Source organism: Symsagittifera roscoffensis, chromosome 6 (assembly GCF_963678635.1).
Source record: "Symsagittifera roscoffensis chromosome 6, txSymRosc1.1, whole genome shotgun sequence".
NCBI classification, from domain to species: Eukaryota; Metazoa; Xenacoelomorpha; order Acoela; family Convolutidae; genus Symsagittifera; species Symsagittifera roscoffensis.
The window spans coordinates 44,037,069-44,053,576 of NC_087067.1; the positions used below are offsets into that span (position 1 = coordinate 44,037,069).

The 16,508-nt window shown below is 33.9% G+C and overlaps 2 protein-coding genes and 1 long non-coding RNA gene across 3 annotated transcripts in view; 2 read left to right on the forward strand and 1 right to left on the reverse strand.

The window, feature by feature from the left end:
• The window catches only part of LOC134847846 (ankyrin-1-like), a 287,174-nt gene that overhangs the window by 32,366 nt on the left and 238,300 nt on the right, over positions 1-16,508 (reverse strand). The window lies entirely within an intron of this gene.
• LOC134847847 (transmembrane protein 135-like) overlaps positions 1-16,508 on the forward strand; it is a 138,061-nt gene that overhangs the window by 21,666 nt on the left and 99,887 nt on the right. The window lies entirely within an intron of this gene.
• Positions 12,781-13,799, forward strand: LOC134848207 (uncharacterized). The gene is made up of 2 exons (XR_010162907.1): positions 12,781-13,192; positions 13,268-13,799. It is a non-coding gene; the product is annotated as an uncharacterized LOC134848207 (long non-coding RNA).

Sequence of the window (16,508 nt, forward strand, 5' to 3'; positions counted from 1 at the left end):
AATTAATCAAATTTTTCAACATGTGTGCGAGTTTGGAGCACTTAACTAAGTTCTAATTCTTTTTCAATGGTTTACCTTGAACCTTTCATCTATTCTCATAATTAAAATGAAACTGAAGAAATTAATTACAGAAAACGAAGTCAAAACCAAACAACCTTTATTTACAAAAATATTTAATCAAAGTACTGTCGAGCAGCAGAAGAATTCTGGAGGTTCTCTATAGAACGCAGAGCTGGACGAGGTTCCATTGCTGGTGGTTGTTGTGGAGCTGGAGGTGTCATTGTTTCTGAGAAACCCTCATCTTCTTCTATTGTGATGGGGTTTTCGGCTGATCCTGCCTCCTCCCAAGGAAAAAGGAAGTCGTCGAATGGTTGGGCTACATATCTAGAGTCAGGAATCTCGGGGTAGTTCATTCCCACATGCTCAGACACTTCCGCCATCATTTGCATGGTTCCAAGTTGGTTTTCTGTGATGGGAACTTGCATCATATGATGTTCGTTGAAATCCCTTCGCATCACTTCCACCATGTGCCAGACTTGGATTGGGATATCCATTCGTGCCAGAAAAACTCCAGAGACTGTTTCTCGCACTTGAATTTGTACTATATCAGGCGAAAATTCTACAGAGTACTTGAGATTGCTGTTTTGCACTGAGAAGATCATTTTGAGCAATAAGATGACTAAAAGAGCAAAAACAAGAAAGAACTGAGAGGAGGGGGAACCTTAAAAAAATAAGTTGAAATTAGGATGTTTAGAGCTGAGAGAGGAGGTAGTGGACGGTGGTTTAGTTGAAAATGAAATGACTTTTAGTTAGGAGTGAGGGGTATCTTCAACTGGAATGTGTGGGTTTAACCAATCAGAATGAATTTTCCTTATTTGGGTTGTAGTCGTGTCCAATCAGATTTTAGTTTCTTTTTAAGGATTTCTTATAGAAAACTCGTGTCCAATTGGAAACAAAGCTCCATTTTGATTATTATCGTTTCCAATCACAAAAATGTTCATTTTTGTTCAAGTTGTCGTATCCAATCAGAGGAACCTTTTAAGGTTTTAAGTCTTCCAAATAAGTAAAAATATACACAAAAGCAATCGCAAAAATAAATGACCAAAAGTTGTTTGCTGTAAAAATAAGAAATATTGCCGATAAAAGTAACAAAAGAAGCAAAATTAATAAAAGTAGCATCTCTGCAATTTTTTCAATTCTGATCAGGAACTTGCGTCCACTCAGACTCTTGAATCAGATTTTTTGGAAAGGATTCGAAAAGTTCAAAACTCAAAGTATGAGACTGATTTGTTGAAAATTGTTGATTGTTTTATTAATAATTGAATATTTGTTTATAAAAATTTTGTCAAAATTGTTTTTATTTAAATCAAGAGTTTTTTTCGCAAGATGCAAATTTTGGTTTGATTTTTTCAACACGTTTGAAAAAATTTAATTAAACTTTTTTGCAAGATGCAAAAATTGTTTTGGTTTTTTCAACAAGTGTGCAAAAATTTTCAACAAAATTTTGTGTTAGATGCAAGTTTTTTTGTAATTTTTTTGAAAACAAATGCAAAAATCGAACTTATTTTTTCTTATTCATTTGCAAAAATTGCAAAATTTTTTTGTAATAAACTTGTTATATTAATGCTAAAAAATTTTCATAATTGCTGACTTTGAGTACTATTCCCTATCTTAATACATTGTTTTTCCAATATTTTTGATCAATCTACATGCAAAAAAGAGATTTTTCTATGATCAAAATTAAAACAAAGGTTTTCATTTTATTTAATTATTAACAGTGCAAGAAAATCTTCTTTCAGTTTTCTTTAAAATGCAAAAATTTTTAATGAAATTTTTCTTAATTTGCGAGATTTTCTTTGATTTTTTTAACAAGTGTGCTGCAAAAAAAATTATGAAAAGTTTTGCATGGTGCAAAAATTAATGTAAAATTTATAACAGTTTGCAAAAATTGGTTTAAATTTTTTGCCATCTTTCTAACAAAATTCTATAAAAGTATTTACCAGATGCACAATTAGTTTCATTTTTAACAAATTTTTAAATTAATGCTAAAAAATTTTCATAATTGCTGACTTTGAGTACTATTCCCTATCTTAATACATTGTTTTTCCAATATTTTTGATCAACCTACATGCAAAAAAGAGATTTTTTTATGATCAAAATTAAAACAAAGATTTTCATTTTATTTAATTATTAACAGTGCAAAAAAATCTTCTTTCAGTTTTCTTTAAAATGCGAAAATATTTCATGAAATTTTTCTTAATTCGCGAGATTTTCTTTGATTTTTTTAAAAAGTGTGCAAAAAAAATTATGAAAAGTTTTGCATGGTGCAAAAATAAATGTAAAGTTTTTAACAGTTTGCAAAAATTGGTTTAATTTTTTTGCCATCTTTCTAACAAAATTCTATAAAAGTATTTACCAGATGCACAATTAGTTTCATTTTTAACAAGTTTTTACCATTGAAATTTCTTAATAAACTTTTCTATGATCTCTTTGTTCCTATCTCTTGAAAATAAATTTACTAGATGTAAAACAATTAAATTACAAAGCACAAGACAGTAGCCAATTTATTTACAAATCAAAGAGCTGTCGAGCAGCTGAAGAATTTTGCAAGTTCTCAATGGAGCGCAAACCTGGTCTTGCCTCCATCACTGGTGGCTCGCTGACTGGAGTTCTTGGCTCAGAGAACCCCTCATCCTCTTCGATGGTAATTGGGTTGTCCACAGATCCCTCTTCCCAAGGAAAGAGGAAATCGTCGAATGGTTGGGCCACATATCTAGAGTCAGGAATTTCGGGGTAGTTCATTCCCACATGTTCGGCCACTTCCTCCATCATTTGCATTTCTCCAAGTTGATTCTCTGTAGGTGGTATTTGTGTTATATGATGTTCGTTGAAATCCCTTCGCATCACTTCCACCATATGCCAGACTTGGATTGGGATGTCCATTCGTGCCAGAAAAACTCCACAAACTGTTTCTCGCACTTGGATTTGTACTAAATCAGCCGAAAATTCCATCGAGTACATAAGGTTGTTGTGTTGTACTGAGAAGATCATTTTGAGCAATAAGTTGATTAAATGATTAAAAACAAGATTTACAGTTGAGAGGGAGAAAGTTGCCGGTAGTTATGTTGAAATTATTGTATTTAGAGCTGAGAGAGGAGGTAGTTGACGGTAGTTAAGTTGAAAATAAAATGATTTTTAGTTAAGAGAGAGAGGGGTATCTTCAACTGGAATGTGTGGGTTTAACCAATCAGAATGAATTTTCCTTATTTGGATTGTAGTCGTGTCCAATCAGATTTTAGTTTCTTTTTAAGGAATTTTTATAGAAAACTCGTGTCCAATTGGAAACAAAGTTACACATTGTCGTTTCCAATGACAAAAATGTTCATTTTTGTTCAAGTTGTTGTATCCAATCAGAGGAACTTTTCAAGGAATTAAGTCTTCCAAATAAGTAAAAATATACACAAAAGCAATCGCAAAAATAAATGACCAAAAGTTGTTTGCTGTAAAAGTAAGAAATATTGCCGATATAAGTAACAAAAGAAGAAAAATTAATAAAAGTAGCATCTCTGCTAGTCTTCTCATCAAGTTAACTGATTTTTCTTGTATATAATCGATGAGAAATTGCTGTTTTTTCAGCAGATATTCAAGTTCTTTAATTTTGATGTAGATTTGAGATGATAACTCAATTTTGATGAATTTTTCAAAGCAAATCTCTGGAAATCTGATACCAAACCTGATCATGCAAGATTTTGAACTTTGAAAATTTTTAAAAAAAATGGAGGAATAAAGAACTTTGCTGCGGAGTTTTAACAAATTTGGGAGTTGGATATGGAATAAAAAGAGTCTTTGAAATATTATTGTACGGTTTTTTTATCAACTTCAAATTTTCTAAAATAAATAAATTTTATTTTCTAGTCAAGTGTAACTCAGCTGTAAGTTTATAGCTTTGATACGCAATATGTGAATCAAAAGTAAACTCTTTGATTGAGTAACTTTCTCTAAAGAGACCTTTACTTAGTCGGAGAACTCTATTTTGGACAACATAAACGTCCAAAAAATTGTGAAAAAAGTAAGAATCTACATCTATTTCATCAATAAGGAAATCACACGGAATATTTTCTTTTTTCTTGTAGAGTAATTCGAGGAAGTTCAAATGCTTTTTGATTGACATTCTTCAAAAATGAATATTTTGGATCCAAAGTTATGTCTAGAAACAGCTTAGTTTTGATTGGTTGAGAATTTTCCAAGGAATAACGTGGAGATGACGTCATTACCAAAAAAGGAAAATTGCGTAGGCGGTGACATCACTTCTATTCAAAGAATGACGTCATTATCATAAAAGGAAAAGTGCGTAGGCGGTGACATCACTTCTATTCAAAGAATGACGTCATTACCGTAAAAGGATTATTGCGTAGGCGTCATTGATAGTATAAATACACTTATTTTATTGGGTTAAATCATTCATTTTGTTTGCCAATCAGAAACAGTCAACTGAATTTTACTTCAAATTTTACATTTCGTTACTTCACGAAAAGTAAGTATTTTCATTCAATTGGTACATTAAATTTTTTTAAATTTGGAACATTTCAAAAGTCCCAATTTCTTTTAGATAATGCCTGCACTTAACCGAAATGAGAAAGTCAAATGTGAGGACTGCGGAAACATGTTTACTCGAATAAACGCTGCCAGACATCAAAAAAGATGTGAAAAGCAGGATGAATACAAGTGTTCCAATTGTCATTTTTATACAAAGAACAAGGATGAGATGAACTATCATGTTGCTAAGAAACATGCTCCACCAAGTTCCAAGCAATCAACGGTGTGTTCTTCTTGTGAGCAAGAGTTCCCGAGTTACTACTCTCTCCAGCAACATCGGAGAAAGGAACATGGAGCGAAACAACGGAAGCCAAGTGATACGGTAGCCGACTTGAACAAAATTGTGGAGGATGAGGGGGAAGATGGTGAAAAATTGAAGGAGGAACTTGGTGCATGTCAACATTTTCTAGTGGATACGGAGATGGAAAATGGGAGAAATAGAGTATTTAACTTCCAAATGTCCCAGTTAGATTGCTCTGGATTTTGTTCTTCGAAATATTGAGACTGGTGAATATCGATATTTCTACGCCCATGAAAACAATACTCTGTTTGAAAAATCCCACTTACTTTGTACGAAAGCGGATTTGATAACAATCCAAGGAAAAGTAGAAAAATTTGATATTGTGGAACAATGTACCCAAGAACGCCAGAACACAAAGTGGCGATTCAAGTTGATTACTAACGTTACAATTTTTGCTGCTTTGCTGAAAAACATCCCCATGAGATGTCCGGACTCTGTCTTACCCGAACCTTTATTACGACATACGCAAGTGAATTGTCTTTTATCTAACAAAGACAAGGAACCTTACAAAGATCATTTGTGTCTTTTCCGCGCATTGGCCATGTACATGAACAGACACAATGATCTCGACACTCACACCTCCAGATATTTTACAGAATTCATAACAAAATCTGGTTATGATCCTAAGAATTTTCGTGAAGTTTCCGTTGAAGACTTACCTGTTGTCGAGGAAATAATTGAACGCAACATCTTTATTTACGATTTTGATATTCAAGAGGGAGAATATGTGGGAGAACTAGCACGAAGAAGTATTGGTAGATTTGATAAAACAGTCAAATTACTGAGATTCAACAATCATATCATTCATACAAATGATATAGATAGCTTCTTTAAGTGTTTCCGGTGCTCTAGTTGTGATAGTTTCTTCAAAAGATCCGAGTTTCTCAACAAACATCTTCTGAGATGTAAGGATCTTGTGAAACATACTTACCCAAAGAACGTATATGAGCATCGCGAAACTTTGTTTGAAAAGCTAGAAGGATTCAGTCTTCCAGTTTCTGAAGACAACAAGCTTTTCAATAATCTAGCAATTTTCGACTTTGAGTCGATTTGTGTTCCTAAAGAGGAACTAAAAGAGACGCAAACTACTACCTGGATTGGGAAACACGTTCCAATTTCAGTCTCTATATCATCGAATCTGATTGATGAACCCATCTTTTTGTACAACAAGGATCCCCAGAACTTGATTATTGATTTTGTATCCAACCTCGAGCTGTTGGCTGAACAAAGTAAGCTAGAAATGAGAAAAAAATTTCAAGATATTGAAGTAGCTGTCAAAGAAAGAATGAAAAAAATCTTTGATCAATTGAATGAGCGAGGCCAGAATTTTTCAAGTAACAAGTTTGAGTACGAAGATGAATGTTTTGAAGATTAGGAAGAAGCAGATATGTCAACACAATTCTTGCGAATTCAGAAAAATCAACTCATCGATTTGAAACAACATCTGGAGAAATATGTAAACACTTTACCTGTTTTTGGATTTAACAGTGGTAGATATGATTTAAATTTGATCAAGTCCTACCTAATCCCCTATTTGATTCGCGATAAAGAACAAGAAACATCCATCATCAAAAAAGCAAATGACTTTATATCTTTCAAGTTTGGAGATGTACAATTTCTCGACATAATGAAGTTTCTGGGAGGGGCAACTACTTTGGACTCCTTTCTCAAAGCCTATAAAGCTAGCGAAACGAAAGGATTCTTTCCCTATGAGTAGTTTGATAACCCAGACAAACTTGATTTTCCAGGACTGCCCCCATATGAAGCATTTTTCAGTAAACTTAGAAACAACATTCCTCTAGACAAAGACTTTACTGATTATGAAAAACTGAGGAAGAGTGGACTTGATGAACAGCAAGCACTTAAAAAACTTCAAATCAGGACTGTTCCTTCATCTGGTTTGGATAATTACAATTACTTACAAGAGACTTGGAAGAAAAATGGAATGACAGTGTTCAAAGACTTTTTGAAGTGGTACAACAACAAGGATGTAGTTCCAACCCTGGAGGCAATGCAAAAAAAGATTCAGTTTTATCATAACAAGGGGATAGATATGTTAAAACTTGGATGCACACTTCCTTCCAAATCTAGCAAACATTTGTCTACACAAATCTACAAATTACAAGTTTTATCCATTTTGGGAAAGTGATAAAGACTTTTGTGAAAAAATACGAGAAGACATGACCGGTGGGCCTTCGATTGTGTTCACTCGAAAAGCTGTTGTAGACGAAACCTTTATCAGAGATTCATCAAATATTTGTAAGTCAATCGTTGGAATTGATGCGAGTCAGCTTTACCCCTATTCAATGTTTCAAGATATGCCAACAGGACTGTAAACGAGATGGGAGTTTGACACTGATATGCAGAAATTCAAGGCTAGACATAATCGAACTCGCAACTTTGAGAATATGGTCATTTCTTTCTTTCAAGAATCAAGACCAGAATGTAAAATTGAGAGCTTTTTTACATCTGGAAAACAGAAGAAAATTGACTGTTTCAATGTGGACGGATATTGTGATCACTGTAAAACAGTATTCGAAGCAATGGGATGCTACTATCACTTTTGCTCTTGTCAAGAAACTCGCCCCTCCTTAACAGAACAGGATATTGAGCGAGGAAACAAGAAGAGAGAAATGGATGATATGCGACGAGAATACATTAAAGAGAAAGGATACAAAGTGGAAGAAATGTGGGAGTGTGAGTGGTGGCAAAATTTCAAAACCAATGACAAGATCAAAAATCATGTTCGAACCCACTTTCCCTATAAAAGACTTCTTTCTACAGTCTCACTTCTAGCAAAAATAAAAGATGGATCTCTTTTTGGCTACGTTCAGTGTGACTTAGTTGTTCCAGATGAACTGAAATCGAAATTTGCGAATTTTCCTCCAATTTTCAAAAACAGTGAGGTTGGAAGAAAGGATATTGGTGACTATATCAAGAATTATGCTATTGAAAATGAAATGTTGAAACATCCACAGCGAATGCTTATATCTAGCTTCAAGCTAGAAAATGGAACAGTTATAACTCCTCTCTTCAACTTTTATTTGGAACTTGGCTTGCAATGCACCAAAATTTATCGTTTTGTTGAATATTCTCCTCGGAAATGCTTTAATAATTTCGTTCAGTCAGTGGTTGATGCAAGAAGAGAAGGAGATGAAAACCCTCTATCAGGAGTTGTAGCAGAAACAATGAAGCTCTTGGGCAATTCCTCCTATGGATATCAGATCATGGATAGATCCAGGCATACAATCACGAAGTATCTCAACGATGAAAAAACTCACAAGGCAATCAATGAACCACTGTTTAAGAGACTTAACACAGTTGAGAAAGACTTATACGAGGTGGAGTTATTGAAGTCAACCATTGAGCACAGAGAACCCATCATTGTTGGTTTTTTCATACTTCAGTATGCAAAACTGAGAATGTTGGAACTCTACTACAACTTCTTTGACAAGTTCTGTGATGTAAATAAATTTGAAGAGTTGGAGATGGACACAGACTCACTTTACTTGGCACTTGCGGAAGAAAATTTGTACGATTGCATCCAACCAGATAAAAGAGCTGCTTGGGAAAAAATGAGGGAGAGTGATTGCAGAGATTCCTTCAAGGCGGATGCAAAATCTAATTTCTTTCCTCGAACTTTTTGTAGTATCCATAAAAAACATGATAAGCGGGAGCCGGGACTTTTCAAAGAAGAATTTAGGTGCACAGAAATGCTCTGTTTATGTAGTAAGACATATTGCTGCTATGACAACAAGTCAGACAAATTCAAATTTAGCAGCAAAGGATTGAATAAGCGGGTTCTAGAAGACTCTGGAGACGGTCCGATGTCAAAATACAGGAGAGTGCTTGATGAAGCAAATAATCTTACATCTACTAATAGAGGATTCAGAACTATAAATTATATGGTTGCTACATATGAACAGACAAAGAAAGGACTAAGTTATTTTTATCCTAAAAGACAAGTGCAAAATGATGGAATTCATACAAAACCATTGGAATTATAAGAACTCTTCTGATGTATTAAATTATATAAGATGTCATATTATTATGGTTTCATGATAATAAAATGTAAATTATTGCGGTAAATTTAATATACAATGCAGTGATTTATATACTTTCTTTGTAATTTAAACTTTTTTTTCTCAAAAAACTTGACTTTTTTCGAAGTCTCTGTAGGTTTCAGCATTGTATCAATTAGATAGAAAGTAAAATTATCTAATAAGTTTTTATTAGATAAAATTAAACAAAATCTTATCGTGTTTTGAACTTTTTCGAAAAAAATTTCATAAAAATTCCAAATTTTTGCACAAAAACTCTTACCATTGACTTACCATGCACCAAAAAACTAAATACATAACCTTTATTCTACACGTAATTAACAATTAACTGTTCCCAATTAGATAACGCGCGCCAAAAACTTTGCGAAAAAACTAGACAAAAACTAAAAAAATTACGATTTTCTTACCATTATCTTACCATTACACAAACCATAAAACCTTACCATCGGTATTCCCTATCTTAATACATTGTAGACTCTATACCCAATCTTAATACATAGCATGGAAGACCCGAAGTCTATAACGTATCTTAATACATAGGGTCTTCCATGCCCTCCCCCCCCCCCCCCCACTTAACCTCCAACATCTACTACTAATGTGATAGTTATTGGCCCAAAAATTGTATTTTTGCTTAGATAGCTTACTGCAGCAACTGAACAAGGGAACCATGAGGAAGATATTCACAATTTTTATTGTAATAATCAGATGGTATCTGATCTAATTTCATCTTTGCCAGCAAATTGTTTGTTCAATTGATACTATTTTACTCCTAAATTCTCCAGTTGTGACTAAGTTTTCTTACAAAGTGTGTTCCATAGCGAAAACATGCATTAAGCAGAAAGCAAGAATAACCTTAAAACATAGAACATTTCTACGGAAAATTATAAAAAAAATGACTATTTTCCAGAGAAGTGATAGCTATTGATCCAAAAAATTGTATTTTTGCTTAAATAGTTCACTGTAGCACCTGACAAGGGATCCTTGACGAAAACATTTACAATTTTTATCAAAATAATTAGACGGTATCAGTTCTAATTTCATCTCTGCCAGCAAATTGTTCGTTCGATTGATACTATTTTCCCCCTTAATTCTCCAGTTCTGACTATATTTTCTGGCAATGTGTGTTCAATACAGAAAACATGTAAACAGCAGAAAGTAAGAATAACCTTTAAAAATTGAACATTTCTACGGAAAATTGTTAAAATTATGTTGGAGAAGCAACAGTGAGATAATAATCAGTTATGAAAAAGATTTTGTTAAATTTGAGCCAATATCGATTAAAGTTTTTAAAAAAAGTCTATCTTATTTTTAGTCAATTTTAGCAATGATGTGTTCATTTTTCATCGTTGATCTTAAATTTTGTACTATTAAGGTGAATAACTTCTCAGAATTTGAAATTTTTGTACAAACTTAGGATAATCTTTGAGCAAAAATTTAGAAATTTTATAGGAAATTGCCCTTAATGTTCATTTGTATTGGTAGTCCCATTTCAATTCTCCCTGAATTGGACAAAAATCACTTAATTATCCATAATGAAAGGTTGAAAATGGAGAATTTTTACAGATTTGAATAATTTTTACTTTACTTTCTCGAAAATAACGGTTGTTTTTAGTATATTCCGCAAGTTTCAATTTCGATTCAGCTTTTATGAGCATTCTTGTTAAGTCGAGAGATTTATATAACCCGCTTTGTTACTCAAATAATGCTAAAATTTATCGTATTTCAATATTTTGTGTGAAAATTTTGGAAAAATCCAAAAATTTATTCAAATTTTTGTATCATTGTTTCAACAAGATACCGCTAAAAATACAGTTATATTTTTTTTAAATTGGATCACAAGTAACAAAAAAATTAACCAAAACTACGAGATTTCTGCATTTTTTTCCAAAAACTTGAAATTTTTGTTATTTTTTTTCAAACACTCTAAATTTTTACAATTTTTTTAAAAACCTTGACTTCTTTTGAAGTTTCAGTAGGTTTCAGCATAGTTTCAGTTAGATAGAAAATAAGATTATCCAAAAAAAGTAGATCGAACTACAGCAAAACTTATCGTACACGTTTTTTTTAAATCAAATTAAAGCAGAAGAAAAAGATGAAAACGAACTTGTATTTCGATTCGACCTCAAGATTAATCGAAAAGGTGCAACGACGAGCGACAGGAATGGTACAAGGGCTGCAGACACTAAGCTACATTGAAGGGTTAAAGAAACTCGAGTTACCGTCACTTGAATACCGCAGAGGGCGAGGAACAATGATCGAAATGTCAAAATAGGTTACAACCGTTATGACCCAAAGTTTACGAAAGACATGTTCGAAATGAATAATCGTGGCACAAGGACAGATGACAAAAAAGTGATAAAGAAAGAAGGCCAACTTCGAATTGCGGAATTTTTTTTCTGCCATTAGATCAGCTACAGAAAGGAACTTGTTGCCAGGAGAAGTAATTGACGCGAAGACCTTGAACGCTTTCAAGAACAACCTGGCAGGGATTTCAATACAATATCAATATATTGAGCTCAATATCAATATCTTCCATTCAATATCAATATCAATATCAAATAGGATGAAATTTCAATATCAATATCAATATCTAAAAGCTCAATATCTCAATATTATCACTATTTTAAGATACCAGAGACCAAATTCAATATTGAATTTCGAAATATTTAATTAAGTTTGTTTAGTTTTTTTTGCAATGTAATTGTTTTTTGTTTAATTTGTTTAATTTTCACATTTCAGAAACTTTTTATCACCATTTGTTTTATGTGTATGTGTTAAAACGTCACGTTTCAAGCAATGATACAAAATCCGTTTTTCTCAATATCTACAAAAAATTCAATATCAATATCAATATCTAGCCTTCCTTATCTCAATATTAAAAATTCAATATTGACATCGTCTCAATATTCAATATCTGATCATTCAATATATTGCAATCCCTGCAACCTGGACAAACATTGGAAGCAAAGCGGAATTAATGAATTTGAGACTAATTAATCGAAAAGGAGGATATCATGAGCTGATCGATAGAGGCGACAAAACACCTAAAAGATCAGAAAAAGAACTGAACTGAACTGTATTTAAACGCGGATTTTAACAAGCAAATTTACAAATTTATAATCAACCAGTTAGTGGTCGTAGTTTCTGAGTGCACGGTTCGGAAATATAGTCAAATATTTCTCAGTTATAATTTTAGACATCGCAGGGAGTCTGGGCCTTAAATTCTTTGAGTACTCGGTTCTTTTGGATTGTATTGAAACAAGGGATTCCGGCTGGGAAGTAATGGAATGAAACAGTTTTTCATCGGTTTTTTGAACATATTTCGAAAATGAGAATAAAGGCTTGATTCTCATTATGTGTCAGCTAGCTTAAATTTGTTTGCGTAGTATCACATGTATTGAGAAGCTCCGCATCGCATCTGTGTTCAATTCATTTAGCTGTAAAATGGCTCTATCCAAATAGTGAACTAACCGTCGAAACAAGGACAAATGACAAAAAATTGATAACGAAGAAGGCCAACTGCGCATTGCGGAAAAACTTTTTTTACCATAAGATCAGCTACAGATAGGAACATGTTGCCAGGAGAAGTAATTGACTCGAAGACCTTGAACGCTTTCAAGAACAACCTGGACAAACATTGGAAGAAAAGCGGAAATAATAAATTTGAGACTAATTAATCGAAAGGGAGTACATCATGAGCTGATCGATAGAGGCGACAAAACGCATAAAAGATCAGAAAAAGAACTGAACTGAAATGAAATATTGAGGAGGGCCCTCTCTCAATTGACCGATCTGAATTGAATGTTTGTTTTCAGATTTTTGATGACTAGCTTTGTGCTGTTGAACTTGGAAATCGAAACTCAAAGTACAAGGTCTGTTAATGTTCCGCTTGGAAATTCAAAAGAAAGTCCATCTAAAACAGTCTTTCTTTGCGGCAAGAAAATTTATGAGCCAAAATTGTTTTCCGTAAAATATGGAAGTTGGCTTTGCAATCAAATCATTAGTTCGGACAATTCTGTGCTTATTTTTACTGAATTAAACCCTATTTACTGCCTGCTTACTTTGCTAGATGAAACTGTTCACAATAAAACACTGCTGATTTTGTCAGATTTCTTGACCAATGAGTGTTATACAGGACTATCTTTGTTGAAACCTTTTTTCACAGAAGAATTGATCGGCCAGATCTGCGTCTGGACTAACTGCGAGGATGATATCGCTTGTCGGTTAGATTCAGGTACTTTAGTAGCAATGTTTTGATTTTTTAATTAGTTGTTGCCTTTCTCACTGTAAAAATTGATGTCTTTTAAAGAGAAGTGCTTGAAGTTTCTTGAAAAGCGATATAAAGATACTCTGGACTGCCTGTCGAAGAAGTCAAAGGAATCTATGCTCTTTGCAGACAAAACGCAGCTGAGTCTCCATGCATTCGATATTGTAGCTGATTACTTGGGCTCAAATTTAAGCAAGATGCTGAAGAAGCATTTGGGTATAATTGAAAAGACAGTCGGTGACCAAGCAGCGTTATGTGCCAAAGAAAATATACTAGCCGAATGTGCTAAGAAGTCGAAATTGGACTCAGATGGAAAGCAAGAAGTCTTGGAAGACTATACCAAATGCGGCGTCCCACTGACTAAAATTTCCACCACGGGGGCAAAAAAAGTGATGAAGACGAAGCTAAAGAAGGAAGTTGGTCAGAAAAGTGTGTCTTCTTTTTTCAAAAAATGACTTTTTATGTCATTTTTTTTGAAGTTTGAATGAAAGCTAAATTGATTTAATTATTTGATCAATCGCGTGAGTAATTGTTTTGTTTTTATTTAATTGACGTGCAATTCATAATTTGTTTATCTCGTATACTTTTATTGAAGGTTGGCTTTTTACTGCTGTTTGGCCGATGTTTGCATTCATTTTTCTAAATGGGAGTCTGAATTACCCTCTCTTCGTACGAAAGCTGAAATGGAGCTAAAATTTGAGCCTACTTGCATTTCAAAAGTTTATTTAATGATAAGGGTTTGCCCGCAGTGAAAGAAATGTTCCTTTTGATTCATGTAGTTTCTGAATTGAGAACAATTTCATGAAAATGTAAATCCTTAGTTTTTTTTGTTTAAATTCTTCCAATACATCAGATTGGGAGAAAATCAGTGATCGAAAATCAGAGATTGGGAGAAAATCGTTTTCCTGCAGTCGCTGATGGTTCCTCAAAGACAATCCAAAAGAAGATTTTTTATGATTACCCTTGTTATGTGTCATCAATGTAGTGAATACTCTAATATAGGTCTTGGTATTTTTTTTCAGGATAAAGTCTTAAAATTTGTTCACGCTCAAGTTTGGTATTTTGCGGTTTGACTTTCGATTTTTCTGAAGTTCAGTTCATTTCTTTTGTCAAAAGGAAGGCAATCTCCACTATCGAACAGCAAAAATGTTAAGGTCACAAAAAACGTGATCGAGTTCAAGTTTCGGAAGTGGAATTTAGTTTACAGATTTTGCTGCGTAATAATAAATTACATTTTGAAACCGTTTTCTCAAAAAGGTTTAATTTTATCAATAAAAAAGAATTTCAAATCTTAATTAGCATTTCACAGCTTTTGGATATCATGTAGTATAATGTCATCATGTATGAAGCGCCCCTTCATTGATGCAGCTATAAAAAATGCGATGTCGAAATATTTGACGATCATTGTTCTCAGATCGCTCTTAGGCTATGGAGATGCGCACAAAAATTTCCTAGGTGAAAAAGCCTAAGAAAATTCCAATATCATGCAACAGAAAAGCCTAAGATAATTCCAACTGCAACACATTTATCCCAAGAACCACTCCCAGTTGCAACAACCTCATGGTGACAATTGCAATCATTTTTTGTTACAAGAAATATCCATCTTTGAGGTTACCCCACAGACGAGGCGAAATAACACGCAATTTTTTCCCTTCCAGTTGGAGAAGGCGACCTGAATCTCCTTTTAAGAGCAGAGTGTAAAATCAGAATTCAAGATCCGCAGTCGTGTGTAAACCAAATTCAACTTGAGGACATAGAAGCAAGGAAAAAAGATGAAAAACAAAAACCAAAGATGGTGTTATTTTTATTACGACTTCGTGGATATGCCACTGGGGTGTTATCACCGCTATTAAGTTATTTGATTTGGACGACAGTGTTCACAATTGCAAATAAAAATCCATGTGCAACTCGTATTGGTCGACGCTTTTAAGGGATGCAAAAGCTTTCACGATCGCTCGAAGTTTTTTTGAAGTTATATTTAGCAGTGTTATGATCGGTAATTTTCAACTTTTTTTCTATCGTCATCCTTAAAGATTGGAGACAGATTTTCAATTTTGCGCTTAATGTTTTTGAAGTCAATATGCAGTCGTTTTATGTGTTTGAAAAGGTTGTTCAGCGACAGTGATATAGTATCAAAAGTTTTATTCAGCAGAATTGGTAGTAGTGCATCGTTTCTTCGGTTTTTGCTTGGGTCTAAGTTTTGCAATTGTGATGAGATTTCTGCTTCACTTATCTCAATTTCAACATTTCCAAAAAGATGCCACAAGGAGGCCGTCATAAGTTACTACAGATGCGAAGTAAGCGTTGATAAATTCCGCTTTTTCTTCCAATCTTGCTTCACTTTCGGTAGCTTCAGACTTTGTTACAGAAGATAAGCTGTCTTTCTGTAAGCATTTCAAATTCTTGGAAGTTGGAACCAAAATTAACCATACTCAACTCTACCACCGTATTTTTTTCACAACCGTCAATAAGAAGAGTTAGTTTTCCTGATGTTCAGAGTTCTGTTTTTGCAACTTTTTTCTTCGTGTCTCTAGTTGACTTATATGACGTGACGAGAAGTATCATTGGTAATCCACAGTGAATGGCTCTGCCGTTTTGTTGGTTCTTTCACTTTTCAAAGACCCGTTTGTACAAAAGGTTTGTGTTGACATCAACATCGCTGTAGCCAGATGGCTGGAAAGAGTTTGACTCCCAACTATCTGTTTGTAGCTGTAGTTTTCGACCTCCCCCTCTTCCTGACTCTCTCGCCTCGTAGCTGAGGTTTACTTCGATGGGGTGATCGGATGATGCAATTGCATGAAAGTCACCATGTTTTTTTTTTTAATAAGTACTATCAATGACTAAATTGGCAGTCTTGTTCTTGTTTTTTTTGACGATTGGTACGTTTGCCAGTTGGTGTCGGGAATGTGAAATCACCTGACCGACGGTCCCAAATACATAAATGATCCAGGAAACTGAATGTTTTTTTTCAACGTGCTCCATCAAAATTTGGTATTTACTCTTCGTAAGCGGGTTTTAGAATACTGCTATGTGGCAAGGTTTCTGGGCGTCTGTTTTGGTTTTGACGAATTTAAGCGACGTTTGCACACTTTTGGGTAGGCAGCTAATATCGACTTCAGTGTGATTATTTTCATTTCTGGTCGAGATAAGAACTCCGCCGTGTGTTCATATGTCCTTTTCATTTTTGGCATAGCCATCTGCTCTGACAATGTTGTAGTCTGGAAGGCATATTCACTGTTTGAAATTGAAAACTGCAAGAGAAGATTCAGCTTTCGATTAAAAT